Below are 19,218 nucleotides of genomic sequence, written 5' to 3'. Positions count from 1 at the left end.
ATGCAATGCTACAATTGTCAGAAGATAGGCCATGTGAAGGGTGTCTGCAGAAATTCGGCCGTGTGCCCTCGATGTGCCGAACCCCACTCAGAAGACAACTGCAGCGCGATCAAGTTGAAGTGTCCTAACTGTCAGGGTGATCACTGCGCCTCCTCCAAAGACTGTCCCCAGATCAAGAAAGAGATCACCATTCTTAAACAAATGGTGAGAGACAACTCTACCCACAAAGAGGCTGCTGTGAAAGTACGGCGAAGACGACGTCACCGTCGAAGGTCTTCACGACGGAAAGCATCAAGTTTTCAAGAACAGTCAACTCGTCAAGCAGCATCACCAGCGAAAGTTTCCAGCCCTCCGAACACCGATGTTGGAAGGGAGAAAACTGCCAGATCTCTCTCCACAAAGGAATGGCCGCCACTTCCACGTACACGACCGCCAGAGGAGCCGCAGCAGAAGCCGCCCCCAGTGCAGCAAGGTGCTGTACCCGAGCAGTCGCGGAACACAGATGAGCAAGTGATAGCACTTATTAGGCCTTTAATGAATGCCATTCGCGTGCTGCTAAGCAACATGCACACACCGTCTGCCAGAAGTGCGCTTCAAGTACTGGACGCTCTGAGTCCGGTGCTTGCAACCCTTGAGTAGATCATGGCTCCACAGCCACGGTCTTTTAGGGAAGAGGTCCGACAAGCAGCTATTTTCCAGTGGAATGCACGCGGACTCAGAGCGCGCCTTTCGGATTTCCGTCGCTTCGTGTACGCCAATATGTTTCCCATTCTCGTCATTTGCGAGCCGAACTTAACGAACACAATCAGGCTTTCTGGATATGAATTATTTATGTCGTCAACTGTTTATGAAAACAGTAAGGTTTTGGTGTGTATTCGCCGTGACCTCACCTACACTCGTCAGCCTGTACCACCTAATGACAATAATCAATATATATGCCTAAACGTAAGGAAAAAGAATTTGGCCTTTACTTTTGTGGGCGCCTACCTATCTCCGTCAAGTCGATTTGATTACAAAAGACTGCAAGACATCCTTTCCTCAACCTCCAATCCCTGGGTCATCATTGGAGATTTCAACGCCCATCATACACTCTGGGGAAGTCCGATGATCAACGCAAGAGGCAGAGCTCTGGTATCTTTCGCCTCCAGTAATGAACTTTGGCTGCTGAATGATGGAAGTCCTACCTTCTTACGTGGCTCCACCTACAGCAGCTGTCTTGACTTGGCTTTCGTCTCACGAAGCCTTGTCAGACGAGCAGGGTGGTTTGCGGACATAGAGACGCACGGAAGTGACCATATCCCCACGTACATCAAGATCAGAGGATTGTCCCCTTCCAAAATACGGGATACGATCCAAAGAGTGGACTGGCCTAAATTTCAGTCTATAATGGAAGACCACTGCGACGCCAATCCATCTTTCGACTTGGAAGAGGCAATTAAGAGCGCGGTGCAAGACACTATGCGCACTCTCACATGCTCTTCGAAACTGAACGAATTTGACGTGGAACTAGAAAGACTTCGAGCAATCCGACGACGTGCTGAACGAAGGTACCGACGTACGAAAACAATGGACGATCTACGGACCGCCAGGCGCACGCAAAAGAAGATAAAGCGCCGGTTAGACAAGCTCGAATCGCAACGTTGGGCTGCCTTCTGTGAGTCGCTAGATCCACGCAAGCCTTTATCGCAACTATGGAGAACGGTGCGCGGACTGCGGACACTTCCCGTACAGCGATTCCCATTCAAGGCACTTGCCCTCTCTCAAAAGAGATCGGAGATTGACGTGGCAGAGGATTTCTGCGCCAGATTATCCGGCCAACTCATAGCTACCAACACTTCGTCGCCTTCGATCAGCTGTCCGCCACCACGTGATCACCGGTTGGATCTACCATTCTCGATCCACGAACTTAAGGCAGCATTAGCTTTGTGTAGCCGCACATCAGCGCCAGGACCTGACGGAATTTCCTACCGAGCTCTGTGTCACCTGAGGGAGCGAGCGAGAGGTGTTCTTCTTGAGGTTTACAATGAATCTTGGAGAAATGGCACGCTACCAACAACCTGGAAGACAAGTCGCCTTGTTCCACTGCTGAAGCCTGGCAAGTCGCCGTTGGAGCTCTCATCATATCGCCCGATCGCGTTGGCGAGCTGTGTGGGCAAGGTAATGGAGAGGATGGTCCTAGGACGCCTGGAGTGGTACTTGGAGTACCACAACACCTACCCAGATGCCATGGCGGGCTTCCGACGCGGTCGATCATCGATCGATAACGTCGTCGACCTGGTCACCTACATTCAACATGAGAAATGCCGTAAGCGTCTCTGCGCGTCTTTATTCCTCGACGTTAAAGGGGCGTATGACAACGTTACGCATGAAGCGATCCTCTCTGCTCTCGCAGAGGTAGGAGTGGGTGGGCGGATGTTTCAATGGATACGGAGCTATCTATCCATGCGATCCTTCTTTGTAAGCACGGAGGAAGGCCATACTTCTCTACATTATAGCTACCGCGGCGTCCCCCAGGGCGGTGTACTTAGCCCCGTGTTATTCAATCTAACACTAATTGCTCTCCTTGAGCACGTGCCAGCCACAGTCAGGGTATCAATGTACGCGGATGACATCTGCATATGGGCATCTGCAGTAACACGCCTACAGCTGCGAGCGAGAATCCAGAAAGCCGCCACACAAACTGTTCTCTACCTTCGTAATCGAGGCCTGGAAATTTCCTCAGAGAAATGCGCACTAGTGCCATTTACGCGCAAACCCATGGCCAACTACAGTGTAATGATAAATGGCCAAATAATACGACGGGTCCGATCGTACAAGTTCCTAGGTGTAATAATCGACAGGGACTTGTCATGGAGCCCACACGTATCATACATGAAAAAACGGTTAACAGGCATCTGCCACCTGTTCAAGTTTTTCGCTGGCAAGACCTGGGGAATGTCGCCAAGTGCTATGTTGCAACTGTACAGGGTGCTTTTCCTAGGATTTCTGCGATACAGCTTGCCAGCAATAAACAACACTGGTAAAACAAATCTACGCACAATACAAAGTCTTCAGGGTCAAGTGCTCCGGATCTGTCTAGGCCTGCCTCAGAGTGCTTCAACAGTGGCTACGATAGCAATCGCTGGAGATCACCTTGTCAAGACCCACATTGAAATTGAAGTGCTCAGGACCCATATAAGGCATCTGACCAGGACTCCTCGTCACCACTTGGCCTCCCTAACAGCGGACAGACCACACACATCTTTCAGCCGGACGATAAACGCATATGACGAATCATTGCCAGCTTGTTTTACCCCGGCTGCGAGACCTTCGATTCCTCCATGGTGCCTCGCTCAACCAAAAATCAACCTCACAATACCTGGTATCTCGAAAAAAGGTGATCTATCATCGCCAGCCCTTAGACAACTCACGCTACTACATTTGTACGAGAACTACCGTGATTCTACGCATATTTACACTGATGGATCTGTCCTTCCAAGTAGCACCGCGGCGGCAATCGTCATACCGGCGAAAGCTACAACAATCAAGTTTAAGACGACCCACGCGACAACATCGACGGCAGCAGAGCTCGCAGCGCTCTTTACTGCCCTTCATCACATTGGTGATGAAGCACCACATAAATGGACAATATTCTGTGATTCGAAGGCGGCACTGCAGTCTCTACTGTCACCTCTACGACGTGGACCACACGAGCAACTAATATTCCATATTACAGAGACTTTGCAACATATAAGTGAAGCAGGCCATGAGATAACCTTTCAGTGGCTTCCAAGTCACTGCGGGATTATCGGCAATGAACGGGCGGATCACGCTGCCCGCTCAGCCCATACTGAGGAGCGCTGCGTCCCGATTCCTCATTGTAGACCTGACGCAGCACGGAAGCTCCGCCTACTTGCTCGGCAGTGCACCGCGTCGCAATGGAATGAGCCACATTTAAGAAACACGCGACTGTACTCACTTGACCCAACATTAAGTCTTCGAGCGCCATCACAGCTTCGCCGTAGAGACGCCACGCTTTTATATCGACTTTGGTTGGGCGTTGCCTTTACTCAAGCCTATGCATTCCGCATAGGGATGACCGACAGCCCAACCTGTGACCACTGCGGCCATGAAGAATCAATTGGCCATATTCTGTGTGCCTGCCCGCAGTACAGTACACAGAGGGCATGCCTTCGCCACGAACTTGACAAACTGGACGACCAAGCGCTATCCGAAAACAGAATTCTACAACATCGAAAGGACCTACCGTCACAGAAGAAGGCCGTGCAAGCGCTATTGCGCTTTTTGCGATCTACCGGCCTGAGTGAACGACTTTAACTGGAACGCCTTTTTGTGTGTGTGCCTCCATGTGTGCGTGTTTTTTTTTTCCTTTTTTTAGCGTTTTCCTCTCTGTCATCTTTCTAACCCCTATCCCCCATCCCCAGTGTAGGGTAGCAAACCGGAGACTCATATCTGGTTAACCTCCCTGCCTTTCCTCTTCATTCTCTCTCTCTCTATTTCCCTGAAACACGCAGTCAGCTCTGGTTACTGGCTCGCTGGCACGAGGACTAGTTGTTGCAGCAGTTCCCGTAGTTTCCGAAACGGCGCATGGCACTCCAGCCATAGTCTAGACTACTACCACTGCACAAGCAAAACGAAGGAAATATCTGAATAATGTGAAATTCTGTGTCTTATAATTCTATATACCTTATTGCGCTTCGTCAGTGGCTAGAAGGTTGAAACTACAACGCTCTAAGGTTACCAACAATTGATTGCCTTATTGTAAAACAAGAAAAGAAAAACCAAGGTAACGCGCATGCACACAGCCACGCACGCACAGACACACACACAAGCACACATGCACACATGCACATACACACTGCCTGCCATACATACATCGATGGTCTGAACACAAAACTGCAGTACTATGAAGTCTGGAAAAAGAAAAATAGAGCCCGAAAGAACGAGGCTGAGCGCATATACGAGCTGACTACGTGTGTTATGCACTGCGACGCAAGGCCAATAGAGGTAGACAGACAGACGAAAAGAAAACAGGAAACCTAACGCATTGGCACTTGACCGGTAGAGAACTCGGCGAAGAGAGAAAAGACACGTGGCAAACCTCGCGCGCTCATCAGTCGCATGCAAATCTAGGCGGCGCAAGTGGAATGTCAGCATGCCGTCCGCCGGGAATATTTCGACCACGTCGGGGCAGCGAGGGAGTTCTGTTCTCCCAGCGGGCATTAGGAAAGTCTTGCTGGGCATATTCCGAACGGCACATAAAGAATAAGCCGGACCAGAAGGCCTAAGCCTACCAAAGAGGCCAGAATTCCGCATTTAGTTCCCTGGGAAGTAATAAAAGCTATTTCTTCCTTTTTCGTCTTCTATACAGAGTGAACTTCGAATGGCAAGGAGAAGGGAGTATTATAGGGAAATTAAAAGACAAGAAGAAAAGGAAAATGGTTGGGGTATTTCTGATTGCCTCACTAAATCCGTGCAGGATTACTGAAGGTCCAGACATGCTAGAGAAGAGGAAGTTCGAGTGAGCTAGGAGCCTGAAGATGTCTCTTTCCTAGACGCCTGAAGCCTAAGTCATATATAGCCGTGCGATAATTTTTGAAACAGAACTCGCACGCGCTTTTTAAAGCTCACTCTTCGGTTTATATTCTTGGATTTGACTGCAATGGCAGAAAGTGCAGAAGATGCCGCATTTGTTGCTGTTTTCTTTTCATTCAACCGACCGTCCGTCCACGTTTGCTAAAGCTGCTTTATCGCCGCAGTGCACTCACATCAACTCGCTTCATCAGTCTTTAGTCAATTGACAATGAATTGTTCGTAAGGGCAACGCAACAAAATACGTCGCAACGTTTCGAGTTACATCGCTATAAAATATTTAATTACATGTTGGTGCGACGATCTGATTATGACGCACGTCGTAGTATAGGGGACTCCGGATTAATTTCGACCACATGCCGTCCTTCAGCGGGTCCCCAATGCAGGGTAGCCGGGCGTATTTTTTTTTTTCCATTTCACCCACCATCGAAATGCGGTCGCCGCAGCCGGGATACGTCCCTATAAGTGAATAAATATATCAGCGACCACACGGAATGACGTGGTATGAGAGACAGTTAGTCTTAAGGACAGGATGTAAGCGAATGCAAAAAGTGAATCGCAAGCGAAGCGAATGCACGTTAGCGAGATGAAATAAGAACAACCGGAAGTTTTCAGGAACGCAAAATCAGGTGAAGAAGAGCGTGGAGTGCAAAAGTTTCGTGCGGGAGAAGTGGGAAAATGGGGGAGCAGTGTATGCAGCGAAAAAGCAAGGCTCATTTGCGACAATGAAACAGCGTCTTGCCTCCGCAGAAAAAGAAAGAAGGAAATAGAAGAAAACAAAAAGAAGGGAGGTGCTGACTGCAAAGCAGTGAAAATCAGAAAGAACAACCGCACGAGAAAAGAAAGTGATGGCACCGCAGACACAACATAGAAGTTAAAACGGGTAAAAGAAAACGTATTGGGACAGCCAACCAGTACAATGGTACGTACAAGAATGTCGGAGAAAGCTGAAGAAAAAGAAAAAACGAATCAGAACCAGGACGAGCCGATAAAAACGCGAGCTGGAAAGAGAACGTGACTATATTTGGCGAAAACAAAAGGCATAAACACAGGCGTGTTTCCGGTGAACTGTACTGCAAGACGGCGTACAGGAACCAAAATGATAAAATGCGCCAAGAGGCAGAGACAACAGCGCAGGGGAAATGGGCTCCTCAAATGAAGGAAAGAAGGCAGAAAGTGGGAACGAGAAGAAAAACAAGCAAGAGAACACAAAGGAAACAGCAATGAAAAAGAAAGAAGACAGGCGAGTTACTTTGGCACAAAACGGTAAGAGGAAGCACGCTTTCGGAAATAAACGAGGCTGTTTGAGCAGTGGCGGCGGATGCCGGATCTTGACAAACAACGGCGCCGCCACCGCGAAGGAACCGGGCGATTCTTCCGACCTGAAATATCGGCCCATACCGACTAGCTGGCACGGCCGAGGCGACGGGGCAAACACGAATTTGTATTGCTCGCTATGCTGTGCTGGGCAGCGGCTTCCTATGTGTGCGCGTGTGTGAGTGTGTAGGTATGTGGGAGGAATACAAAAGGGAGAATGAATCCTCCTATAAACGGGCCTATTTTGTATATTCAAAGCGTGTGGCAGTTGGCTTCCAAATCGACGACAGCTCCTAGAAGGGGAAAGCGGCTGTGAAGTTACGATACGGACGGGGCTATTGTCCACTGTAACGGCCGGCTCAGTCGTATAGACGGCATGCTGAGTGCGTTTCGCCATGCGTTTTCGAATGTGTGTAATGATGACCCCCTTATCCTGGGTATACGTCCTGTCCATCCGGCATAATACGGACCTCAATCTGAACGCGGGCACTGCGCGGAAATGCGATAGCTGCGTTGACACACGCCTTCGTGTGGAAACTGCACTTAGCGCGGAAGTTCACTGCGCATGTATACAATTTAACAAAACATTGTGACCCCCTGAGATAATTTCTACTCCACGTGACTTAGCGACCAGGCATACTTTTGCTTTTTCACAAAGTCATATTGATGGTGGGTGGCGCCTGGACATGCAAGCCAAGCTTAGATGCCTTTTTTTTTGTTTTTCTTGTTTCTTTCTATGCGTTCGCCGTCAAGAGCACGTTACAACTTACGTCTTTTTTCCCCCCTTTGTGTAAAAATAAATAAAAAACTGGCCGACAAAACAGCCATTTCTTTTTTTCCAGTTTCGCTCCCACAGCACGTGCTGCTTTCGCCAGCGTCGATTACGGCCATCGCGTAAGGATTCGCTCTGCGTAAATGAAATATATGCTGCATTTACCACAGTAAAAAATATTCTACACAGGTCGTTATGCTTGTGCGCGCGTTTTTCCTTCTTTTGCATTCGTATGTGCACATTCCGTTTCTGTCAGTTCTTTCGACAATGAAACGTGGCGCAAAAACCAATTACCAAAGTGGACAACACCACCGAATAAATCAAACAACCTACCCGCCTTAGCGACGTTATTTGCAGAGCTTCGTATGTGTGTCATACTGCAAGCACCTCCGTCATCCCCCTTCCCCTCCTGTGATTACCCGAGTGCAATTGAAGCGACAGGCCTGACTGCGAAGTCACAATGAGTCGTGGGGCACTATCCTAATTTTTTCGCTTGCTTACGTTCAAGCCAACTAAAGAAAAACGTTCCACGGGAGATTTATTTTTCTTCCGTACGTCTTTTTTTTTTTCATTTCTAAACTACGCAAGTCAACGCTGCACCCAAGAGACAAACACAATACAATGCTAAGGCTGTACACATCGCCTGCGTTGTGCAATTGTGACCTTGTTGCCTGCGTCAACGATTAAAAAAAACATTACGATAACGACGGTCACAACCAGCGTACAGGGCGACGGGATCAATGACCTCTTGCACTGGGTTCGCACAGTGGAATGCTCGCGAAAGGGTTAGTAGTGCACGCGCGTTTGTTCTGAAGCAACGGCGAGAAAGAAATTGTATAGCTTACCCGAGGTGGAAGGATGTTTGTTCGGGTTTCGCTTTGCTTTTGCGCCAACGAACGCTCCGTGTCCCGAATAACTTGGTCATCCCGTCGTTACGTGCGGGCAGCGAGAGGGGCCCCGTAGAAGGCAAACGAGGCCCCGTGTAAGAAGGAAGGCTTCTGAGAAGAGATATGCGCTGTGCTTCACGAAAAACGCTTGCAGCGTCACGCAAGTCGCGAAAATTTCAGCATGGACACTAAGGGGGGCAAAAAAAATAGAGCGACACAGCCACTGCCTCTCTTTCGTACTTCGTGAAAAACCTTCCCCGTGTTTACAAAGACGGTATCATGTCAGAAAGGTACAATCAGCCTTATGACGTCTCCAGGCTTACGTAAGCGAGCACTTTGAGATAAGACAAAAGGAGTACGTACGATAGGCTTTAGTCCTGCGGCTAGTCATGTAGTGCCTGATTGGTTAGGTTTGGTTTGATCAACAGTTAGACGAAATGGAAAGCATTTGCCCCTATCTAGAAATAAAGTGCACAAACTTTTGTGTAACGGGGTGGGGTGGGGGGGGGGGAGTGTTCAAAGAGTAGGTAAAATAACGTAATGTCTTAAGAAATTAGCTAGAAAACCGCCATGAAACAAACAGCTGAACCAACCAGAATTTCAATGTGGGCGTGCTTTGCGTGTTTTCGTCTTCATGTTCAAATCTCGAGCTCACTTAAACGTTGAAACAAGAGCCACCTATGGCCAAGCAGCGCATTCGTTCCTGCCGGTGGACGCACCCCACAGCATGAGATCGAAAGAAGTGGCGATTCGCGAGCCGTTCTTTCGCGAGTCCGGTTCTAGACTGGCTTAAGCACACGCGATCTTTCGCAACTCTGCGTACTTATCGTGAGAGTTAGAACGCATGGAGACGACTCTCAACTGGCATGGCAGCCTCTTTAACTATCGTGCCATGCCTTCTGGCGCTCCGGTGCCACAAAATGTAGCCACGCACAGCCACACGATTACTTCACGGAGGCATCGAAGACCACAGAAACCGAGGAACTGTTGGGTGAGCCGAAAAAAAAAACGATATAGCACGACGTCGTGTTCCCTCCGGCAAGCAGAAGGACATGACAACACCCGCGCACGTTAATCCAGAGTACGCGCGACGCGCCAGTTGGTAACGGAAGCCGGTACCTCGAGAGACCATGATCGCGGAAACGAGCCACGAAATGAGAGACTTTCCCTCCACGCACACTTTGCAGGGGGCGAAGCCGAAAGCGAAGGAGGTGTATCGTGGCTGCAGCTCGAGTTCGTTTACCCCGCTGTAGTGGTGAGCAGAGTGATGAGATGTCCCTCGAGCGCGTTCTCTGACGTGCAAGCAGAACTCGTAAAGAGTTGGCTTGGCCACTGTAATGAGGATAAAAAAGCACGCTTTTTTTTTCTTCCTTCTAAAAAGGATGACATGCTAAAATTTCACCGTGAGGTCCAAAAAATGCTCCTCGGCTACCCAGAAAGGCAATTCCGAAATAAAAAATCCAATAGCGCTGACTTCAGCCATGATACCGCTTCTAAGCTTACTTAAAGCGACAGCAGCAGGAGCTCTCACAAAAGAGAGCGTCATTTTCGCAACAAAATAACTTGTTTGCCATTCACACAATGGCGTCCTCGAGAAACTTTTGCGGCCTCCAAAGAGCGCGCACGAAAAGACGCCACTTTCAAAGTCCTTTGTGGCACGTCGCGTGCTGTGATTTAGTGGGTTGGCCGTCTTTCTAAGGCAACACTACCCTCATTCGCTCGTACACGGGAAGAGAAAATAGAGAGAGAGAGAAGTGGAAGACACGGCACGTGCGTATGCGCCCCATTAAAGAAAGAAGAAAAGAAGGGAAACCAAACCAAACAGAACACTGCGGAATGAATCAAACACAGGCAGCTTATGAGCACTACACAGATAAGACGAGAGCAGAGTCATGTAGCTGAAAAAAAATTCCCGGAGATCCTTGCCGGCCTCGTGTCGAGTAGAACATCGACCTTTCCGAAATAAGGAAACGGTGAGCAGAGGTTTGTTGAAGACTAAGCCGATGGATTGGATTAGATAGGATTGGAGTGAACTTTATTGAACTTGCTCCACAGCACAGAGCGAAGACTGCCGAAAGTTGGGCGCTGTAAAAGCAAGCGCTCAACCGCTTCCCTTCAGCGTTCATAAAACGGGCACGCTAAAGGTATTGAAAACGAGGCGGAAACGCTCACAGTCCGTATAACGTAACCGCCCACCACCACCAGCACCTCCAACACCGTCATTATATTATTTATTTTCATCATCAGCCTATTTTATGTCCACTGCAGGACGAAGGCCTGTCCCTGCGATCTCCAATTACCATTGTCCTGCGCCAACCAATTCCAGCTAGCATCCGCAGATTTCCTAATTTTGTCGCACCACCTAGTCTTCTGCCGCCCTCTACTGCGCTTCCCGCCCATGGCAATATCCCAATTCTTCGCAGGCACACAAAACAGATAAATAAAGAGCCAAATGATGTAAATAACAGATAAACGAAAGACAGACTTATATGCTACGTATCAAGCACTCAAATTCAACAAATGTTCGCTAGCAATAAAGGAGAAAAGAAGGAAGAAAATCAAAGAAACAAAGCAATAAAAGGAAAACATGTGACGGCGTTAACAACACCAGTGTAGTGTGGTCGCCATTTCGATTGAAGCGCTTGAGCTACCATCAACTCTACAGGATACGGCAAACGCCAGGAGACAGACGAGTCAACACTGCACAAGCGAGCGTCGTGGTGGCAAAGTCAATATTATTCCACCGTGACGGTGGTGCTCGGAGACAGTGGCGCTTGTGCTCCTATGAGCTGCTTTTTGTATTTTTGTCGATGTTTTCCGATTTCTTTCACAGAAGTGGGGAAGTATATATATATATGTGTGTGTGTGTATGTGTGTGTGTGTGTGTGTGTGTGTTTTGACTACCTATAATTAAGGTAAACGAAAGTGGGCAAAATGGCGCAACTCTCGCCTCAAAGCTGCTAGCAGTTTGCACCTCTAGTTGTACCGTCTAAGCAAAACAGCAAAACGGCAGGTAGACGATCACGTGTCCTTGAAATACGCGTAGCTCTGGCTTCCGAGACATACAACCTGAAGGAAAACGCCTCCAGTTTTCTTCAAAGGTTGCATCTCTGTCTCAAAACTAAAATGCACAAATGGAAGGAAAACAAGAAGAAATGTAGTCGAGGCCAATATATATATGAGTGACAGGACGCACTCACAAGGAAGTTCTGCAGCAATCTGTTTTACCATTCAAAGAAATAACGGGCAAGATAATATTACAAAAAAAATAGAGTGAGTGAAGAGTGAGCGACGCCACACCCTGCAGCCTGCACCGATCCATAATGTAATGTCCCGAGTGAAATTGAAAGCTTTACGAACATGAACGGACACGTCAGTCGGGACGACAACGCGCAAACTACCTATTGGTTTATTGTCACTCAAACGGTGAGTGGGGAAGGGAAGGGGGGCACGTATATACGAACTGCATTCAGGGCATATGCCGGTGCCTAGCTTAGAAATAATGAATGGTTAGAAACAAAAAACAAGAGAGCGGGAGAGCCTGGGACTGGAAGAGCACGTTGACACGAGCGGGCGCAATAAATTATCCAAGTATAGTACAGCCAAGCGTTTGGTTTTCTTACGTCGCTTTTATTATTATTATTATTATTATTATTATTATTATTATTATTATTATTATTATTATTACAGCTCTACTCTGGTACCGTGAGGAAGATAAAATCTGCGCTTATGGATTTCGCTCGTAGCTTTGTCATTGCAGCGGACAACAGCCTCTCTTTCAAAATTCGCTATCCAGAAATAATCCATTCTTTTTTTTTGTTCAGTGCGCAGGGAAGTCGTTTGGATGCGACCACCTGTTGACAAATGTTTTTATTTAGCTTCAATCTTTCACTACATTACAGTGGAATGCCGCATTACAATATGTATGAATACCAAATGGCCCAATTCCCACTCTAACCGCAGAGACGTAGGTATATAACACTTACTTATGTTGGGACGCGCTTTTAATAAAGTAGATTACTTTATAAACTGATTGTTAAGATGGAACAAGTGCCGTCATCGGCATTCTACGAGGTGTCCGTGATTAGTTTTTTTTTTTTTCATGTGGAAATAATATTCGTAGATAAAATAAATTGTGGTAATTCTTGGAGAATTATTTCACTACAGTGCAACAGAACAAGTGTACTGCTTAGCTAGGGGGGAGGGGGGAACGTCATAATCATTATCAATTTGTGACTTACGCGTCTTCGGCGTGAAATAATTGGCAAAAGAAGCGAGGAGAAGTCGACGCAGTAGCGAAACGATAACATTCAGCCTATGATGGCTCTCTCTTGACTTTGCCTTAGCAGACCGCTGGGTCACAAATCACTTCGTGGGCGTGCAAGTGCCAAAACAAACCTGTTAACGCTGAAGCGCAATAGAGAATGGACATAGCTTATTACCTCTTCAGACCGCCGATATGCCTGCAGTCTAAAGCGCGCCAAAGGTGACGTCAGCCCTCTTTCATACCTTTCTTTTTTTTTTACTGGTTCTTCTTTTTCTTCTGTCGTGGGGTTAACCGATTAATCGTTCAAGTTGCGGGCCTTCTTCCATACTTTTTTTTCCCTGGTCCCGACAACCAAATTCGCTCAGGACAAATGTTTCCTGTCAGCTTAAACCAACTACCAAGATGAATGAAAGCAAGGGAAACTACCGGAACGAAGCGAGTTAGGGCCTTGACAGCTGAAACAGCGTTGAGAAAAAGAGAATCACGGGAAATGAAAATGGCATTAAAAAAAAGCTCTCTCGGATTATGGGAAAGTTCGAGCCAGCTATGTAAATGAAGGTGTTCAGTGAAACTGCCATCCGCTATATTTTTTTTTCTTCACTCTCCTTTAATTAAGTCTTCTTTCCTGAGGAATACATAGCAAATGTGCCGGAGCGTACACGGTGAGAAAATGTGCGTGCATGACCAATATGATTAATTAGCCTGTAGACCTGACGTCCACAACGGCTTCACACACGAGTGTCAACGGCCCCCGCAACTCTAGAGGTTTCCTGCTTTCACAGCGTGCACTGAGTCGGACAGCAATGAAGCTACGCAACGTAGAGATCCAGCTAGCCCCGAAAAGTTGCCTGCCGAGAAAGTGTTATACAAGTGTGCGTGTGCGTGCGTGTGTGTGCGCCTGTTTGTGTGCAGGAAGAGAGGGAATACTTCATTGATCGTGTGAAGTCCGGGATGCCCTGCAGTCCGGCGCCTTTTGAGAAGAAAGTGGCGTGAGATTCCGAACCCTGTCTTGACAATAAGATTACATCTTCTCCGACCACACTCTACTTATCCCGCACCGACACAAAATGTACTTGCTTTATATAGGTAACGTAGAGAGCAAACTGAACTCACGCATAAAGAAGATAGATAGGAAAGGCCGCTATCCTCAGCCGATCTCCTTCCTATCTTCTTTATGCGCTAATCTAGTTCATGCCAAAAACTGTGTTATCCATAAAAATAACCCACATTCCCACGAGCAGGTATTGATGTGCTGTCCGCGTGTTCTTTAACGTTCTCGAAAGTCGGAACTTTGTCCGAGTGTAAAAATGGCTGGAGTGGCGTTAAGGAAGCAGTCAGTCCCTTTCGTTTATGCCTATCGGCGTTCCCAAATGTCAAAGAGTTGACTGTGAAATCCTAACCCAAGAGGTCGCCTCATTGATGTCGGCAACGTGACGTCATCAAAAATAAAGTGTTCTTATTCGAGCAAGACACGGTTTTATTTATGTTTGCTTTCTTGCCATTTCGTGGTTCTAAATCGAGACTTCGAATTGTAATCGGATATTATGTGGCGGATTTTGTGGTATTTCATTTGGGTACAGAGAAGCCCATCACTACCGCCACTCGTCTGAGAAAGACCGACACGGTGAATGACCACTAGAGTCATAATAGCAGCTCTAGTAGCTACGACAAGCCCCCTTGCCTTTTTCACTTTCTCTCTCTTTCTCTTCTAGCGAATCGTCCTTGCTACGTGAAACTGTAAAACCGGAGGCATAAAAGAAGTAAACACGCAAGTAACAACACCGTCACAAGTCAACATGAAATGTAAACCAACGCACGTAACGGAGTCGACCCGGCTGCATAAGGCGACCGCGTCTCAACAACAATCGACTCCTCCCGAAATCGAACATAAACGGAAATCGAAGCCAGTTTCATCGATCGACTCTCCGTGCGCTCTTCTCGGTGAGTCACGTTCTCTTTAAATCGTAGTCCTCCCGACACTCAACACATCTTCGACAAGCGGCGAATTAAGTGCAGTGTCAGGAAAAGATAGGATCGCAGCACCGATCGTGCTCCCTGCTATTGCTTCGGGACGCTTATATTGCAACAGTCTTCTCGATTCTTCACTACAGGCTTGCAACGAGTTATAAACGAATAGACAAAGTTATAGCGAGCGTTGGATTGTGCTGAGTCGCCTTCCCGTTTTACTAAAAACCAGCGGTGCTCCCGGAAGACAAAAACAAAGCGGCAATGGTACGAAATGGGAGAACGCGAAGTTTGGACGTCTACGTACCCATAAGAACAAATGAACTTCCAGCCACTGCTTCTTTTACGAGAGTAGGTGCGTGTTACATTTTTAACGCAGCTTGGAAGAGTGATCTCTCTCGCTGCTAAAACAACTTTCACCTGCTACCGCCTAATGGTAGCTTAACGTACCCCATTTGGAAGCATACACTTTTCAAAAAGTTCGCGCCCTTTGGGGCGTATCTTGTCCCACAACAGTAATCGTCATGTGCCTTGCTTGCGTTTCCTTTCTTGAAACTTCTGCGCTCGTCATTTGCCTGTCGAGAATGCTGTGTCATGCTGATAATGCGTATGCCGTTCGTGACCTGGAAGTACTGGGCGCGCAGCGCTAACGAAAAGAAACACGGGTAACACAGATGACGTATATTGTTGTGGGACCCAATAAGCCCAAAATTATGCAATTTTTTTTAATAGCATACGGGAACTCTAGCGGAAGCAGTTAAATGTGCGTCAATTACTTATTCCCGCATAACAGAATCGCCACCACTTCTCTCTTCTTAGACCATACAAAAAACAACCATGGGGTAGGTAGGTGGGTTAGTTTTTACTTCCTCACTTCTTCACCTCATTTTAGTCTTCGTTTGCCAATCTAATGTTGTGGTAAAGCAGGCCAAGGAAGTTGACAGCATCTCCAATATCATGAAATAGCGCAACAAATCAAGAGTCAATGTGTCTCTACTCTACACTGCGTCGCTCATTTTCAAGCCACCAGTTGCGATGCAGTGTATATGTACCGCAAATCAACGAGCCAACATTTCAAATTTTTTCGCGCATATTTCAAAGTTATTGAACCCGCCGTGGTTGCTCAGTGGCTATGGTGTTGGGCTGCTGCGCACAAGGTCGCGGGATCAAATCCCGGCCACGGCGGCCGCATTTCGATGGGGGCGAAATGCGAAAACACCCGTGTACTTAGATTTAGGTGCACGTTAAAGAACCCCATGTGGTCGAAATTTCCGGAGTCCTCCACTACGGCGTGCCTCATTATCAGAAAGTGGTTTTGGCACGTAAAACCCCATAAATTTTTTAATTTTTAAAGTTATTGAATCACCTTTACTGGTGAGTTCACATTTGTAAGAACGGGTTGGAAATGTATACCATACCTTGCAGCGCTAACAGATGCAAACAGCGAACAAAGTGCACACAGAGGGAAGCGCTTTCTTGTGTGCTTGTGCGTGCAAGAAAGGAGTGCTCTTGACTCCCCTTGACGCAATAGAACTTCCTGACTTCCTTGAGAGGAGTTCTGCTACAATTCGAATAGAGTAAGTGCACTCCGAGTTCATACAAACAGAACAAATGAAATGCGTAGTGAATTCGGGACGAGGACTTACGGAGTCGCCATCTGTCCGAAGCGCCTCTCTTGCGTAGTACGAGTCACCACCGCGGCGCGCTCCTCATAGGTTTCGCTGAGGGCGTTCAATAAAAACACCACGCGCTAACCCTCCCGGACATTTATGTAAGTACTGTCAAAACGAGGGAAGTTTTTGACTGCCGATATAATCTTGGGCAAACTGAAAGCGCAGAATCGTTTACAGGCGCTATCTCTTTACCGAATACGTGCGTGAACGCCACTGTGCTCTGTCGCCGCGATGGAGTCTCCCGAAACACCTTCTTGCGTGAAACGTATAGGCAAACGCTGTGAGCAAACTATGTGAAATATGTGCTTATAGTGGGCTGTCTGTATAAGTAAATGGAGTATAACAGAATGAGGCCTCAATGCAGCGATCGCACGAGTTCGCAGCGACCGACTGGGCGTCTGCATGCATGTCCGCGCACACTTTCGCTTTCGCTGCGTGCGCGTTTACGCACGGTGCCGTGAGCTTTAGGCCGCAGAATATGGGCATTTGACAGTACAGAAGCAACCATTGTTGCATGGACGCTATCAGAACTTTTCACAAATATTTTCGTTACAGCGACCTCGACTCCTACGGCGACTGCGATGAGCCGTTGCGATGATTCAATATTTTTTTTTCTTTTAACTTCTTGCACGTTTTATTATTATTTCGCAAGTTGCGTCGCGCTGTATGTTTATCGATCTTCTCAGCGTGCGATTTCTCGCTGCTTCTTTTGTAGCGTAAAGCTACACTACGAGGGTTGCAGCCGAGCTTCGCGTGCTTCTGCGACTGCCATACTGCGCATGCGCGAGAGCTGCATGACGTCACGAGAGGCGTAGCTACGCAACACCCTCTCGATATTGAGAGGGCGCCGGCGTATCTGCGGAGACTGCGAAGGAAAGGAGGCGCAGTCTGCGCAGACACGCAGGCGCCGTGTGCGCCCGCTGATGCATTTAAGGCATAAATATAGTCTGACGTAGCGTGAACGCGCGCACACGTTACGTCACGTTGGCGAGAGCCATGGTTCGACGCACTGGCGCCGCCAACGTAACCAGACGCGGCCAACCAGGCCAACGCGATTCGACGCCCACGGCGTCTAACGACGCTCGCCCGCGCGCCGATAACGTCGGGCAACGCGCATTTACGATTGCGGCACCGCGCGGCACTGCGCATGCGCGAGCAGGGCGCACCGTGCGTATAGACGAGGCAACCTAAAGTTTGCCCGCGCGGCACCAGCGCCGAATGCTCCCCTAGCGGACCGATGGAAGTTTCGGGGGTCGTCGGTGCGCTGGCGCGCGCCCGTGTTCTGTACCGCGGGAGCGCTCGTGCGCGTGGTTTTTGCGATGCCGAGTGCGACCTCATCAGCCAGGAAAGGTGGCACGCAATACTGATGTGTTGTCGATCGCCGCAGTAGTCTCTAAAACACGAAAGATCCTACGCCACCCGTGAAGTTCTACAGATTTCCTGGGAAGTGGTACGAGAAGGACAGACGACAAGCATGGATAACTGCAGTGCGCGGCCGAGTCAAGTAAGTCTCATACTTTCGCATTCGCGTGTAATATCTTGAAAGCGGAATAGTCATATGCCTGTTTTTAGTGCACGGCCGTTTGATTAGTCGTGTCGCGTTGTTGAATTGTGGTGGCATCGCCGGTTGTTAGCGGTAAATGCATGCGTGTTGGGCCGCTAAGTTCTACGACGCGTGCTCGATTCCCAGCCACGGCGTCCGCATTTCGATAGGGCCAAAATGCAAGAACACCCTTGTTACTGTGTGCTTTGTTTTTTGTGCACGTTAAAGAACCCCCAGAGTTTAAAGTTATTCCTGAGACTCCCCATTACAGCCGGCCTCATAATGATTTCGTGGTTTTGGCATGGTTTTGGCACTTAGAACCCCCGAATTTATTTGATTGCACTGTGGCTTCCCTCGCGATCGGCATGGACGAGCTCAAGAGAATTATTTGCCTTTTCCAAACGCTGCAACCTAAATTACTAGTTGTGCAGGTAACGAAAGGGGCCGCGCGCTACTTTTGTGTGGTAGCAGACCGTATTTAATGCAAGCCGCGGTCGTCGCCTGCGTCGGGAAGCGGCGGATCGGAAAGCAGCCGCTCGAGACGTGCGCGTTATGTTTGTTGTTTGCCCATGCTTTCTAAGTATCTAAGTGTGCAAGTATCATAACTTGTAGTGGTACCACTCTTGTAGAATAATATATGCACACAATCACAGGCACGTTACCTTTGCAAACATATTATTGGGAGTAATTTAATCCCCACAACAAATAGGCACACATACTGTTTCATTTATATGCGATGCAGATGGAAGCGGCGCCAAACAGACCAATGGCACTCACAACAGTCTTCTCAGCAGTCAGCACCACCGTGACATGTGCTTTCGTACTGCAGCGACACAGCTCCTGAGCAGCGGCAAGACACGTGTGCAACAGACTCCGGAACATGCCTTTGTGAAGTGACGAAACCGTCAAGAAGCAGCCCAATGGATCTGCAGTCATCAAGTAGTATGACGACAGAAGTTCCTGCTGCCAGTGTGACTTATGTTGTTATTGAAATAAAAGTGGCTAAATTTCTGAACATGGTGCGTACCTCTAACTCGACGTCGTCTACGATCTTGTTGGACACCTGTGACACGCACCTAGGCTTTCACTATCACATCACCGTCCACAATTTGTTCAACGCCGTACACGTTCGGAAGCAGACGCTCCCCTATCGTGAGGTTGCCGCCACGAAAGAAAGCTGTCGGCGTCGGCAACCTTCTTGA

The sequence above is a fragment of the Dermacentor albipictus genome, chromosome 2 (genome assembly GCF_038994185.2).
Source record: "Dermacentor albipictus isolate Rhodes 1998 colony chromosome 2, USDA_Dalb.pri_finalv2, whole genome shotgun sequence".
NCBI lineage: Eukaryota > Metazoa > Arthropoda > Arachnida > Ixodida > Ixodidae > Dermacentor > Dermacentor albipictus.
The sequence above is the reverse complement of the archived record's forward strand: the minus strand, read 5'-3'. Positions refer to the sequence as shown.